Raw genomic sequence first — 11,616 nt, forward strand, 5'->3', positions numbered from 1 at the left:
CTTTCTGTTACAGAGTTTTTGTATTTTAATTACTTCTCAGTACAAATGTCTTGCTGCCGGAATGACTTCCTGACACTGAATATATATAATCTGGCTTACTGTAGGTGCTATAGTTTTGTTAAAGCCTTGCTATAGTTTTGCTAAAGTGTTGCTGCCGAAAGCCCAGAGCTATGGATATAAGTCCAGCCAAAATGGCTCCCGACAATTCCCATTTTTTTATTTTATTTTTTATGGACTGGGCCCCAACGGGACTCAGTGCAGAAAGACTGTGTCTGTCTTAGTTTGTTCTCTACGATATTTAGGCCTTACCCATCATCGGTACATGAATTCCATCATTCATGCCCTGTCTTAGGTTGACCTAACTCGAGAGAATCATACCCGTCTTTGACTACCAGCCTCTGCAGGGGCTTTGAGATAATGTCTCAGGAATCCAGGGTTGGGTCTAGCTGTATCCCATGTACTTCTGCACAGATATCTATAAAGGGTCTTAAAAGGCATTTAATGAGTATGGGCAGCAGACACAGACTGAGTAAAAGACAAACACCTGTAGCAGTAAAGCTTCCTATCCAAGAAGTGAGAGAATTTCATCTAGGCAAGGCAGACTTAAAAGTAGATATTAAGTCATCTGCAGCTTTAGCTGTATCAAAAATAAGCTGATTATTTTGTAAAGACAAAATTTCTGAATGTAACTGGATCAGATCTAAAGAAATATTATCTTTGTGCCAAATATCTCTTAAATGTATTTTCCCAATGCTGTTAGTGGTTATTACATTTTTTAGAAGTAATGCAAATCCATCAAAAATCTACATGACACTCCAAACGAGTTTTAACTTTTAACCCTAGTATATAGAGCATCTAACAGTTATCTATGTATGTATCTATGGTAAGGATCAAGCCCAAGATCTTAAAGGGAGGTACAGTTTGAATTATTTTTTTAGGAGCTACTTTAAGCTGTGAGTATGAAGGATAGTTAGACATTAAAAGTACAAGCCTAAAGCCACAGCACACTTCAGGAACTCCTGCTAGGCACACTTTGTATATCTTTAGATTGAAATCTGAAACCCACCATCACACTTTAAGATAAACAATTGAATATATTGGGGTCCACTTATTTAAATTATCACATTTTTCCCCTGGAGTCTAATAGATTTATAACCATCACACATTATAAATTGTTAGAAAAAATTTAAAAATTTAGGGTAAATAAGGCCCTTTTTAGTTGGGCATGTGGGGGTAATGTTTCCCCCTTCTGTTTTTGTAATTGAGACTTGAGAGTTTGATTATATCTTTTAATAATAGCCTGGCCCTGGGGGTTGTATGGGATGCCTGTGGAATGTGAGATTTTCCAGGTCTGGAGAAAATCTACAAAGGCCTTGCTTACGAAGTAGGGGCCATTATCTGTTTTAATTTGATCAGGTAGCGCAAGTGGTGAAACACTGAAGCATATAACTAATGGCATGTTTAGATTTTTTTTTTTTTCCGGCATGTGCCAATGCCCAGTAGGTGTGGGGAAAGGTCAGTGAGCCCAGTCACCACAAGATGGCAGACGTCTCCCCTGTCCCCACCTGGGTCAGTCCAAGGGGGCCATATGGCAGTCTCCCAGAAGGTGGATTGCCCACCATTTCCCAGTAGGGGAGGGTTGGGCACAAGCTGCCAGGAGGGGGGCCATCTATTTAAATTACCAAATTTTGTCCCTGGCTTCCAATAGATTTATAATTATTATATATTATAAATTGTACTTAGTTTAATTTTAAAGGTCCCCACAGTCTTGACCAATTTAAGATATTAAGATCTGTAAAATTAAACAAGTTAAACACTTTTAACAAATAAAGGCAGAGTAAACATTTTTAACTGGTATAAGGTATAGTAAGGAGAGACTAAAACAATGTAAACTGAACCATCATAACCTAAAATTAGTCTAAGTGTCTGTAATTTTAACTTGTTTGAAGTTTTTTAGCTTAAAATCTTAAGTCTCAGCCAGGCATGTTGGTGTATGTCTTCAATCCCAGCACTCGGGAGGCAGAGGTAGGAGGATTACCATTAGTTTCAGGCCACTCTGAGACTCCATAGGGAATTCCAGGTCTGCCTGGGCTAGAGTGAAATCCTACCTTGAAAAACCAAAACAAAGAAAAAACAAATCTTAAATTTTTTAATCCAATATCTCTAGCTAAGCATATCAGTCTATTACAAATTTAACCTTGATTAAACTCTTTGGGCCTTGGCAGCAGGACGTAGCCAGCCCTTATGCCAGTAGCCCAGTTCCAATGAAGTTCCCTGTAGTCTTTCTTTCCTCTTAGAAAGCTTATAAGCTAAGCCTCGAAGTCTAATGCTGTCTGTACTTAGAATTTTTAAATTTTTATCTGAATAGTCCATAAAATTTGGCTTACCACTCCAGAAGACACCTTTAGTTGTAGGCATCAAATCCATGTCTATGTCTTTAAAACAAAGGTTAAAAAAGATTAACATCCACATGGTCAGGTTCATCTCAGCTCATCAGACAGCTTTAGGTTTGCTGAGATAAACTTCCAGACCAGGTACAGTTATGGAGGAAGGAATATTTATTGAAGCTTACAGATCCAGGGGAAGTTCCATAATGGCAGAAAAAGCTGGCCTGCCTTCACAGGCCCAAGCAGAGAGAGAGAGAGAGAAGCACAAGCCTTTAGAGATACAAAAGCTGCCGGTGAACCGAAGGTGAAGGGAAAGAGAAAGGGAACGAAGAGATGTTGACAAGTAATTACAGGTTATAGAAGCAAAGTTTTGTGCACTAAGTATGAAGACTGCCTCATAACTCATGAGGGTATGCTCATCCACACACACCGATTACCTCCTCAATGACAGCCTCTCATGGGGTACACTAGTCTGTCGGGGTCCCAGAGCTGCACGTTAGGCACCAGATGTGGGGCTCCTACCCAGTCAGGTAGGTAGTGCCAAGGGAAGGACCAGGCCTGCTAGTTCCTCCCTAGGGGTTGAGAGAGATGATGAGCATCGGATGACTCAGAAACCTCTCCTGGCCACCAGAGGAAAACCACACTGAGTTGGGAGTCTTTTCAATGCAGGAACTTGCAGAAACAACTCACTTTATTACTCTGAGCAGTTGCCTATATCATGTTGGGGACAAAGGCAGAGATTTTAGGATGGGGGCAGAGGTAAGGGCCAATAGTAAAATGTAACTATTGAAATGGTAATTACAATTACCACACAGAAGTGGCAGGCCAGAAGCCATTAGGTGTCTTGCTGAGTCCTAGCTGACCAGAGACAGGTCACCAAACTTTAGCTAGGCTCAGGAAGATCCACTAGGACTCACGCCTGGGCCTTTCAGAGCCCAACAAGAAATAATAAAGATTAGGGCAGAAATTAATGGAATAGAAACTAGAAAAAGCAAAAAGAATCAATGAAACAAAGAGTTGGTTCTTTAAAAGAACAAACAAGGGCTGGAGAGATGGCTTAGTGGTTAAGCGCTTGCCTGTGAAGCCTAAGGACCCCGGTTCAAGGCTCGGTTCCCCAGGTCCCACGTTAGCCAGATGCACAAGGGGGCGCACGCGTCTGGAGTTCATTTGCAGAGGCTGGAAGCCCTGGCGCGCCCATTCTCTCTCTCTCCCTCTATCTGTCTTTCTCTCTGTGTCTGTCGCTCTCAAATAAATAAGTAAATAATTTAAAAAAAAAAAAGAACAAACAAGATTGATAAACCTGTAACAAAGCTGACCCAAAGAAAGAGAGAAGAGACAGAAGTTAATACAATTAGAGATTTAAAAGGCACCATTGCAACAGATGCAAAAGTAATTCAGAAAATCATAAGGACACAATTTAAGAATATATATACCTCTAAGTTTTGAAAATCTGAAAGAAATGAATGATTTACTTGATTCATATGACCTACAAATATTAAATCAAGATGAGATAAACATTTAAATAGACCTATAACAAGTACAGACTTCCAAGTAGTTATACACAGTCTCCCAACTAAAAATATTCCAGGCCCTGATGTATTCATTGCTGAATTTTACCAGACCTTCATGGAAGATCTAACACCACTTCTTCTCAAACTTTTACATAAAATAGAAAAGGAAGGAATTCTACCAAACTCCTTCTATGAAGCAAGCATCACCCTTATACCAAAACCAGACAAGACAGAACAACAACAACAAAAGAATATTACAGACCAATCTCCCTCATGAACACAGATATAAAAACTCTGAACAAAATATTGGCAAACAAAATACAAGAATATATCAAAAGATTATTAACCCCAACCAAGTTGGCTTTATCCCAGGAATGCAGAAATGGCTCAACACATGCAAATCAGTCTAAAGGACAAAAATCACATGATCATCTCAATAGATGCAGAAAAGGCATTCAAAAAATCCAACATCCCTTCATGGTAAAAGTATTATAGAAACTGGGAATACAAGAAACATATATCAACATAATAAAAGCTATTTATAACAAACCTACAGCCAACATAATACTAAATGAGGAAAAATTTGAAGCTTTTCCACTAAATTCAGGAACAAACAAGGGTGTCCACTGTCCCCACATTTACTTAATATAGTACTACTGGAAGTCATAGCTACAGCAATAAGGACAGAGACACTCATACAAGAGATACAAATTGGAAAGGAAGAGATCAAAATATCATTATTTGCCAATGATATGATTCTATACACAAAATACCATAAAAACTCTACCAGCAAACTGATAAAGCTGATAAATACTTTTGGCAACGTAGCAGGATACAAAATAAATACACAAAAATCAGTAGGTTTCCTATATGCTAACAACAAACATGTAGAGGATGAAATCAGGGATTCTCCCCCATTCACATTTCCTGAAGAAAAAAAATAAATAAAGGACCTGGAATACACACACACACACACACACACACACACACACACACACACATATGGGTGTGGGTGTATATGAAAAATGCATAAAGTCAGAAAAAAATTAAAAGAAATGATTAAACATAAGACTTCAATGTATAGTAAAAACAGAAGAATTTTACTCCACAGGCATAGTAGGAGTTTCAAAAACAATCATAAAAGAAAACTTCCTCCAGATTGGGAAAGAGATGCCAATGCAGATACAGGAATCCTTTAGTACATCAAAGAGACAAAACCTGGAAAGAACCTCTCCTCACCATATTATAATTAAATTATCAAACATACAAACTACAGAAAATATACTGAAAGCAGTTAGAGAAAAATAGTCACATACAAAGGCAAGCCCATCAGGATCACAGCAGATTACTCAATACAAAATTTCAAAGCCAGAAGGGTTAGGAATGATGTATTCTAAGTTCTGAAAGATAACTGACAACCATGTTTATTTTATCCTCCAAATCTATCCATTTAAATAGATGGAGAAATAAGGAAATTCCACAACAAAAGCAGGCTAAAGGAATATTTGAAGACAAAAGCAGCTCTACAGAAAATACTTGACAGGGTCCTCCATGCTAAGGAGAAAGAAAAGCACACATATAAGGAACCTGGAAAAAACAAATCATACTCAAATACCAGTTAATACTAGAGATCAAAGGTAAAACAGGAAGAACTACAAAACAAGAAAATGGCAAAAAATAAATACCTACATTTCAATAACAACGGCCTCAATGCCCCCACCACAAGGCATAGGTTTGCATAATGGGTTAAAAAGGAGGATCCTCCAGTTTGTTGCCTCTAAGAAACTTACCTTTCTACAAAGGATGGACACTATCTTAGGGTTAAAGGTTGGAAAATAGTGTTTCAAGCAAATGGGCCTAGAAAGCAAGCAGAAATTGCTGTCCTAATATCTGACAAGGTAGACTTCAGAACAACATTAGTTAGGAAAGATAAGGAAGGTCACTTTATATTGATTAAAGGAACACTCCAACAGAAGGACATTACAATCCTAAACATATATGCACCTAACATGGGGGCTCCCAACTTCATCAAACAAATGCTATTAGAACTAAGGTCACAGATAACACCAAACATAGTTGTGGTGGGTGACCTCAAAACCCCACTCTCATTAATTAACAGGTCATCACAGCAAAAAAATAAACAGAGATGCACCTGGATTAAATGAGGTCATAGAAGAAATGGTCCTAACAGATATATATAGGACATTTCATCCAAATGATACAGAATACACATTCTTTCCAGCAGCACATGGAATATTCTCTAAAATAGATCATACATTAGGACCCAAAACAAATCTTAACAAATACAGGAAAATTGAAATAATTCCTTGCACTCTATCTGATCACATGAGATCAAACTACAAATTAATATCAAGAAAAGCTATAGGTATACATAAAATCATGGAAACTAAACAATACACTATTAAATGATAAATGGGTCAATGAAGAAATCAAGAAGGAAATCAAAACATTCATAGAGTCAAATGATAATGTGAACAAAACATACCAAAACTGTTGGGACACAATGAAGGCAGTACTAAGAGGGAAATTTATAGCTTAAAGTACCTACATTAAGAAATTAGAAAGGTTGCAAATAAACAACCTAACACATTCACCTTAAGGCCTTGGAAAAAGAAGAACAAGGCAGACCAAAAGTCAGTAGACTGCAAAAAAATAGCAAAGATTAGGGCAGAAATTAATGAATTAAAAATGAAAACAATAATCCAAAGAATCAGTGAAATGAAGAGTTGATTCTTTGAAATGACAAACAAGATTGATAAACCCTTAGCAAATCTGACCAAAGCAAAGAGAGAAGAAATACAAATTAATAAAATTAGAGATGAAAAAGGCAGCATCACAACAGATACCAGAAAAATTCAAAAAGTCATCAGGACATACAATAAGAACCTATATTCCACCAAGTTTGAAAATCTGAAAGAAAATGATGATTTCTTGATTTATATGACCTACCTAAGTTAAATCAAGATGAGATTAACCACTTAAATAGACTTATAACAACTATGGAAATCCAAGCAGTTATCACAAATCTCCCAACTAAAAAAACTACAGGCCCAGATGGATTCACTGGTGAATTTTACCAGACCTTCAGAGAACTAACATCATTGCTTCTTAAACTTCTCCATAACAGAAAAGGAAGGAATCCTACCAAACTCCCTTTATGAAGCCAGTATCACCCTGATACCAAAACCAGACAAAGATAGAACAAAAAATTTACAGACCAATCTAACTCATGAACATAAATTCAATAATTCTCAGCAAAATATTGTCAAGCAAAACACAAGAATATATCAGAAAGAGCATTCACCCCAATCAAGTAGGCTTTATTCTAGAAATTCAGGCACAGCTCAACATATGCAAATCAATAAATGTAATACATTATATTAATAGACTGAAGAACAAAAATCACATGATCATCTCATTAGATGAAAAAAAAATATTTGGCAGAATTCAACTTCCTATCATGATAAATGTCCTACAGAGTCTAGGAACATATCTCAACATAATAACAGGTATTTGTGATAAACCTACAGTCAACATAATACTAAGTCAACATAATACTAATACAGACATGTAGACCAGTGGAACAGAATAGAGGACCAGATGTAAATCTGGGTAGCGATAGCCATCTGATCTTCTACAAATGCCAAAAATACTCATTAGAGAAAAGACAGCCTCTTCAGCAAATGGTACTGGGAAAATTTGATATGTATTTGTAGAAGGATAAAAGTAATCCTTCTCTCTATATATGCATAATAATTAAGTCCAAATGGATCAAAGACCTTAATATCTGATCTGAAACTCTGAAACTGCTAGAGGAAAATGTAGGGGAAACCATTCAACACATTGGTATTTGCAAAGACTTTCTGAATATAACCCCAGTTGCTCAGGAAAGAAAACTACTAATAAATTGCTGGAATCTCGTGAAATTACACAGCTTTTATATAGCTAAGGACCCTGTGAACAGAGTAAAGAGACAACCTACAGAATGGGAGAAAATCTTTGCCAGCTCTACATCTGACAGAGGATTAATATTTTGGATATACAAAGACCTCAAAAAGTTAAATAATAAGAAACCAAACAACCCAATTAAAAAATGGTGGCTCATGCCTTTAATCCCAGCACTTGGGAGGCAGAGGTAGGAGTATCACCATGAGTTTGAGGTTACCCTGAGACTACCTAGTGAATTGGGCTAAAGCGAGACCCTACCTTGAGAAAAAAAAAAGGGGGGGGCTATGGAACTAAAAAGAGAGTTCTCAAAAGAAGAAATACAGATGGCATATAAGAATCTAAAAAGTGTTCCACCTCTCTAGCCATCATGAAAATGCAGTCTAAAATATATTGAGATTCCATCTCACCCCTATATATTGAGATTCCATCTCACTCCTATCAGATTGGTTACCATCCTGAAAACAAGTGACCATAAATGCTGGTGAGGATATGGAAAACAAGGTATCCTCCTACACTGTTGGTGGGGACGCTATCTGGTCCAGCCATTGTGGAAATCACTGTGGAGGTTCTTGAGATAGCTAAAAAGAGACCTACCATATGACCCAGATATACCACTCCTAGGCATATATCCTACGTACTCATCTCATTACCTTAGACATACTTGGTCAACTATGTTTACTGCTGCTTTATTCACAATAGCTAGGAAATGGAACCAGCCTCAACTGATGAGTGGATAATTAAGATGTAGCACATTCACACAATGGGGTTCTACTCAGCAGTAAAGAAAAATGAAATGATGAAATTTGCAGGAAAATGGATGGATCTGGAAAGGATTATACTCAGTGAGGTAACCCAGGCACAGAAAGCCAAACATTACATGTTTTATCTCATATGTGGATCCTAGCTACAAATGATTGGACTTCTATGTGAGTAGGAATAAAACTCTTTTAAAATATAATAAAATAAAAATAAAAAAACAATTTTATGTTTTACCCATGACTTAAATTTGATAAAACTTAAGCAAGCTATTCCAACATATTTTAGCCTGAAAATTAGTTTTTTGTTTCTTAAAGTTTGTAAACAGTTTAAAAACCTTTAACTTTAGGCATGGTGTTTAGGTTTGGCCTGAAAAAGTATTGTCTTACATCTGCACACCTTTATTTATATACTTTTAACATTCTGATCTACGTACCACTCAGAAGGCATTTTTAACAAGTAATCATTGAAAAATTCCTTCCCAGTTCCTTCAATTTATCTCACCCAATCATTAATTATCTTTCTTTTTTTTTTTTAATTCCCCCAAGGAGATACACCATTCCTAGAAATACTGCAATACCAGGTCAATGCATGGAGTGGATGGAGCAAGTTTCTATTCCAACTCTGAGCTCCAAAAATCTATTTATGATATTGTCCTCAGATAGAGGACATATCAGATATTAAACTGATAAGAACAGATACTACACTTGATCTTAGCCAAAAGGAGAAGAAGTGATTAATTATCTTTCTTATCAGGCTATTAAAAAATTACACCAAATTGATTAATCCTATTACTAACAAGAAAGTAGTCTTAACACAATTTTATGTCATTAATACCAATAACACACTTGGAAATGATTTTATTAGAAGTAACTTAGGCAAATTGTGTTGTTATTTTGAGGCAGGCTGGCTGAGAAGTCAGATAAGTTGCCTCCTCCTTTTAAGTAACAGGACATTACAATCTTTTTTAAAATATCTGACAAATTATAAGTTACTCTTTAGAGGAAGTTTTGTTGTTTTTAATAATCCTCTATGTAAGGTGAACTTGATCTATAACAATATCTGGCAAATTTACTCCTGTAAAAGGCATTTAACTTTTCCTTTTTAATTTTTATGCTTAGGTCTTTGGTTTCCTTGAAATGGTTCTCTAGAAGAGAAAGGGGTGTCACCTGTATCCGTCTCATCTCTTTAGTCACGACTAGCAAGCACAATGAGCACACATCAACACATACACACATATAAAAAGAGCATATTTTCCTGATAAAATTAAAAAATTTGCTTAAAGAACTTGAAGCAATCTCAATTCCTTGAGCTTTTAAAATATCTTTTACTATGGCAATTAGCTCCTTTTTTACTCTTTGCTAATTTTTTTTCTTTTTTTTAACCTGTGTTCCTTGTGTCTTGAGAGAAGTTTTAAGCCCTTTAACAATTTATGCTTACTTAGAGTCTGTCCCATGATAGAAAGGAATAGAGTAGAAATGGCAAGACCAGAGGGCAACGTTCCCAGTCGGAGAACCAGCATGGGGGATTCCCCGGTGGGTTTGATGTAAGCCTGTCCACAATTTTAAGAACTGGCAGCCGCCTTGAGGGCATTTACTGGCTGTTGCATAACCAGGTTGGTTGGTAGGAAGAGAGGCTAGATAGGAGGTCTTTGCCAATGCCCGAATGGGCTGTCAGGATTCACACAGGGAGCTAGGGGCCTTCAGCCAATGCCAGAGGGTAGCCCTAGCCAAGAGGCTTTAGTTGCCCTGTTGCTATGTTGCAATTCCACGTGATGGCGCCAACCAAAAGGAAAAGGAGGAAAAGAAGTACAAAAAGAAATCCCGCAGTTCTTGTGTCTTACAAATCTGACTAAATAGTCTTTAAATGGTTTGCCTAGAAGTCTGCGTCACTTGTCTTACCTTAGCAGATATGTATCACAGGCGGGTTTTTCTGTGGTGATCATGGAGCAGATCTGTATTTCAGGTGTATTGCCTGTAGTGTTCTATGAGCATCTTCACTCACCCTGGTGGGGTGGCGATCCAATGGCGAGGATGGCTGTCCACTTCAGCAATGCCCAGGTCACACTTCATACCTCGGACCCCACGTTGGGCACCACTTGCCCTGGCCAGTGAGGAGTTGAACAAGGACCAGAGGAGAAGTTAACCTGAGTGAAAAAAGGAAAACAGACACAAGAAGGAGACCATGCTAGGTGTTTGTCAAGGCCTCAAGATTTCATTTTTTTCCACATAGGTTTATATAGGTTTGTAGGGGGCATGGTCAGGGCAAGGAGTTGTAGGGGGGAAGGGGACGTGGTTAGGGCAAAGATCACAGAGTTACTCGTTAAACCACAATGCCTTTGTTTCTTCATCAGCTACCAGCAGGATGGGGAAGTGTTCAGCCAGGCGTACGATCCCATTGTTTCTGGTAGTTGAATATTAGGTGAGGAAGTAGAAACTTCACTTGCTATATGGCAGTCTTTGTTTCTGGTAATTGAATATTAGGTGAGGAAGTAGAAACATAACTTGCTACATGGCAGTTTCTGTTAACATGGCCGAGGTTTGGTTCATAGCTCCCAACAGGATCCCATTAGAAGAGTCATAAGGGTTGGGCATGGTGGTGCATGCCTTTAATGCCAGCACTTAGGAGGCAGAGGTAGGAGGTCATCCTGAGATTACATAGTGAATTTCAGGTTAGCCTGGGCTACCTCAAAAACCACAAAAAGAAAAGAGAGAGAGAGAGAGAGAGTCATAAGGGATTATGAAGATGAAGGGGAGGGTATCTAATAGAAAATAGCTATTTTTTTTATATTTTTTTGTTCATTTTTTATTTATTTTTATTTGAGAGCGACAGACACAGAGAGAAAGACAGATAGAGGGAGAGAGAGAGAATGGGCGTGCCAGGGCTTCCAGCCTCTGCAAACGAACTCCAGACGCGTGCGCCCCCTTGTGCATCTGGCTAACGTGGGACCTGGGGAACCGAGCCTCGAACTGGGGTCCTTAGGCTTCACAGGC

General features: G+C 37.8%; 1 non-coding gene across 1 annotated transcript; it reads right to left on the reverse strand.

The window, feature by feature from the left end:
* Window positions 1-9,169: 9,169 nt before the first annotated feature.
* Window positions 9,170-9,360, reverse strand: LOC123458017. Its single transcript, XR_006635352.1, has one exon. It is a non-coding gene; the product is annotated as a U2 spliceosomal RNA (small nuclear RNA).
* Between the last annotated feature and the right edge of the window lie 2,256 nt (window positions 9,361-11,616).

This window comes from Jaculus jaculus, chromosome 1 (genome assembly GCF_020740685.1).
Source record: "Jaculus jaculus isolate mJacJac1 chromosome 1, mJacJac1.mat.Y.cur, whole genome shotgun sequence".
NCBI lineage: Eukaryota > Metazoa > Chordata > Mammalia > Rodentia > Dipodidae > Jaculus > Jaculus jaculus.